Raw genomic sequence first — 4,275 nt, 5'->3', positions numbered from 1 at the left:
ATATGAGTCGGAATTGACAATGTACAACAGAAGTTCATTCATAGAGACATCAGATCTAGCAAGATATAAGAAAAGGGATTGATTGCAAAAGTAGTGTATAATCATGTCTGGGAACTGGGACAGGATCTCAAGAGCTATACACATGCAAATCAGAGAACACACGGCTCTTCAGAGGTATCAGCCAGGCACCAGGTCCTCACAGAGTTTCTGGGACATGATGACCATGTAAAGCAGTGTGTTGCAGGTGGTCTCAAAGCAGTTGTAGGCCATCACGGCCAGCAGGATGACCTCAGTGTTTGCATAATTACAAAACAAATAGAACTGCACAATGCATCCTAGGAAGAAAATGGCTTTGTCCTTGTTTATGCATATTTCTTTACATGGAAAGATTGGTATTAGACACATGTTTTAACCTATATGATGACATGGTGAATTCTGATAAACAGTAGTAATGACAGTATTTGTTTACTAGATTATTTTTTCAAAGTTCAACCCCAAACTATTGTTACTGAATGCATGTCTCCTGAGAAAGAGTCAAATGATAGCAAAATTGTAAAACAATGAGGAAAAAAAATAACTGGCAATGATTCCTTATATCTACTGGACGGCAGTGGGTTTTTTTTTTTTTTTTGGTTTTGTAGGCAAAACACTCACAAGAAAGTTATTTTGTTTATGTATTTATCTTAAAGAAATGGGAAGTGTGCTTTAAGAGTGATTTAAATTTTTAAAAAATATTGGAAGGGATTCATGTCATGATCACAATCCATGAATTGAATAATCTCAGTGTGAATCTCCAAGCCGTTGATGAGAATGAATTCAAAGCATACAGGATAATTCCATTTTATATAAAATATTATATTAGCAATTGTCAATGAAATTATAATATATTAATATTTCTGAAGTTTTTAATTGGATTGTTTTAAACAAGGAGCCTCTGAATGGAAGAATAACCAATAGCCTAAATTGCCATATAATAAGCCTTGGGAATATGTTTATGGTAACCTTGCCAGAACCTGAGAAAGTGAGTGACTCTACTGACTACACAAAGAAAACATCCAAAAATGTTTTTATTAAACTAACAATCATTACTACTGCTCACTATTATATGGGTCAGGTGGGCAGTTGTGCTGATCTGGTCTGTGCTTGGCTGATCTGGGCTGAGCTTACTTATATGAGATCAACTAGCAGGTCAGCTGACATAAGAGGGTCACATTCTCAAATCTAGTGGTGGGCTAAAGGCCACATAGTACAATGGAATGAGCGGGCAGCTGGGTTATTTTTCTCTCATTAGCCAATATTCTAGTCTGTTTGTTCATATGGCAGCTTCCCAGGTTTCCAAGAGTGTGCACAAAATCCTGAAATCTCTTAAAGTTTTGGAACTTGCTTCAATGTCATTTTTGCCACCTCTGCTAGACAAAATAACTCACAAAGGTAAAAGCTGCATTCAAGGATTTGTCAAATTGAGAGCTCTGTTGAAAAAAGGATTCAGTAATTATGCCCATGTTCCAAAAACTATAAACAAATCATATATAACATTTTTGATGGCTGAGTATGCAAAATAATAGCATAAAACACAGATAGAGCAGCCACTCAATGTCCCAATTTTTTGCATATACTGGTTTTCTGACATCTATTTCTAAGCCTTTGGTAAAGCCTATCGAACTAATCATTCTATTACACTGGTACTCTTTCTAAAACATGTTCAGGTTATAGAAAATATTTATTTAGCTTTTCAGTCATGTCAATTTAACCTGAATATAAGATACCACAAACACACACACACACACATAAACACACACACACAGATGCAATCACACACATTATACAGTATTCAGTCAATAACAAATTGGTTGACTTGATGTTACATTCTCATTTCCTTGAGTTTGTCTATTCTAGTCTCTCCTGAAAAAAATGCCTTCTTCACTGAAATGTGTCTCTTAAAATTCTATCCACACTCCATGCCAACTTAAAACAATACCTCATTTCTGAAGACATATTTCTAATCTCCCTAAATGGATTTGAACTGTTCCTTGCCTCAAGCCTTTTAAGATATTTCTTATAGTCTGACGTTTACAATAGCCCCTTTCTTTATTGCTCCAGCGTTACCACCAAATTACGCATCCCTTGTTTTGAAGGCAAAGCCTATGTCTTATCTTTATTGCCATTTGTAGATATGTCATCAAAAAATGTGCGTTTGCTTAGAACCTACTATACTCCAAGGACCTTATAAGAAAGAGGGATGGAATTAATGTTTATTCGGATTTTGCAAGGTGCCTTTCATGGTATCTATATTATCTTTAGGTCTTCATTATCAGATTATGACCCAGTTCCTGTTATCACAGTTGCATAGATTTAAAAATTAAAATTAGAGGTGGTGATTTTTTTTCCTGCAATGAGGAGACAAAGCCAAGATTAGTCTCTTTGAACCAAAATTCCATATCCTTACCATTGTACAGTATTAAAGATTAATTTTAAAGGTATCTTTTAAAATAATCTTTTTGGAAGTACTTTGTTTATAAATTGGCGACAAATTCTACTAAAATAATATGTTTAATGAGAGAAGACTTTAGCATCCATTATCTTGCTGACTGTATTCTTGACATCCTTATTCCTCAGACTGTAGATCAAGGGATTTAACATGGGGACCACCACTGTGTAAAACACAGAGGCTATTTTGATGGTGTGCCTGGAGTTTTTGGAGTTGGGTACACAGTAGAGGAACAGGATGGTGCCATGGAAGATAGTGATGGCAGTCAGATGAGAGGCACAGGTAGAGAATGCCTTATGACGACCACTGGCTGAACTCATTTTCAAGATGGTGACAACAATGGACACATAAGATGTGAGAATGATGAGTAATGTACTCACCACATTAAAAGTAGCAAAGATAAAAAGCAACAACTCACTGAGGTAAGTATTAGAGCAAGAAAGGGAAAGAAGTGAGGAGAACTCACAGAAGAAGTGATTGATTGTGTTGGCACCATGAAAAGATCATTTCAAAGCAGAGCATGTGAGTATCAAGGAACACCCTACTCCCCATGCATATGATCCCACCACCAGCATAGCACAGAGTCTCTGGGACATGGCATCTGTGTAGAGCAGAGGGTTGCAAATGGCCACAAAGCGGTCATAGGCCATTAGAGCTAATAGAAGGGATTCAGTCACCACAAAGGTACAAAAGAGAAAGTATTGTACTACACATTCTAAAAACGAAATGGTTCTGTCTTCTACAACTAGGTTCACCAGCATCTTGGGAGCAATGATAGAGGAATAGCAGAAATCCACAAATGAGAGGTGGCTGAGGAAAAAGTACATGGGGGTGTGCAGTTTGGGGTTAATTTTGATGATTACAATCATCCCAAGATTCCCTACAACAGTGAGACTGTAGATGGCCAGAAATACCACGAAGAGGGGAACCTGCAGTTCTGGGCAATCTGAGAAGCCCAAAAGAGTGAACATGGCCCCACTTTTATTTCTCTCTGAAAATGACATGGCTTCTGTTTGTTAAAATCTGAATCAATCCTGGAAATTAAAAAAAAAAAAAAATTAAACATAGTTAGGATGTAGGATGCTTAGTTAACTATCCTTCCCTGAGACTGGAAAAGATATTTCTTTCAGAATCTATGTGTTTATTAATTGAGAAATGCTAAACTTCCAAAATTTTAAAACATGATAACTTTTTAAAAAGTTTTTCTTAAGGAAAACCAATAAAGCCATTGATTTGAACTTTAAGTTCTCAAGTCTAATTTTTAGTATTTTCAAATATATGAAATATGAGGTTTCGAGATTACATAAAAACCCGTTGCCATTCAGTCGATTCCAACTCATAATGACCCTATAGGATAGAGGTGAACTGCCCTACAGGTTTTCCAAGGAGTGGCTGGTGGATTCAAACTGTCAGCCTTTTAATTAACAGCCAAGCTCTTAGCCACTATGCCACAAGGGCTCTAGAGATTACATGGTACTTTGTAATCCTAATTAAGGCTTGAAAGTTAGATAGATTGATGATAGATAGACGATAGAGAGAGAAAGAGAGATTGTAGATGATGATGATGATAGATAGATAGATGATAGATAGATGGATGGATGGATGGATGGATGGATGGATGGATGGATGGATGGATGGATGGATGGATGGATGGATGATAGAGAGAGAGAGAGAGATCCTTTTAGTAAAGATTCTGCCTAATCAATGATTATTCCGTTCTGCTTAAATACTTGTTGATTCTACCTTGACAACTGCTCCAAAAAATTTACAGAAGAAAATACACATTC

General features: G+C 36.5%; 1 pseudogene; it reads right to left on the bottom strand.

Annotated features, from left to right (window-relative positions):
• Window positions 1-662: 662 nt before the first annotated feature.
• On the bottom strand, window positions 663-3,926 carry LOC111749349 (olfactory receptor 5D18-like; annotated as a pseudogene).
• Between the last annotated feature and the right edge of the window lie 349 nt (window positions 3,927-4,275).

This window comes from Loxodonta africana, unplaced genomic scaffold (genome assembly GCF_030014295.1).
Source record: "Loxodonta africana isolate mLoxAfr1 unplaced genomic scaffold, mLoxAfr1.hap2 scaffold_29, whole genome shotgun sequence".
Lineage (NCBI taxonomy): Eukaryota > Metazoa > Chordata > Mammalia > Proboscidea > Elephantidae > Loxodonta > Loxodonta africana.
The sequence above is the reverse complement of the archived record's forward strand: the minus strand, read 5'-3'. Positions and strand labels throughout refer to the sequence as shown.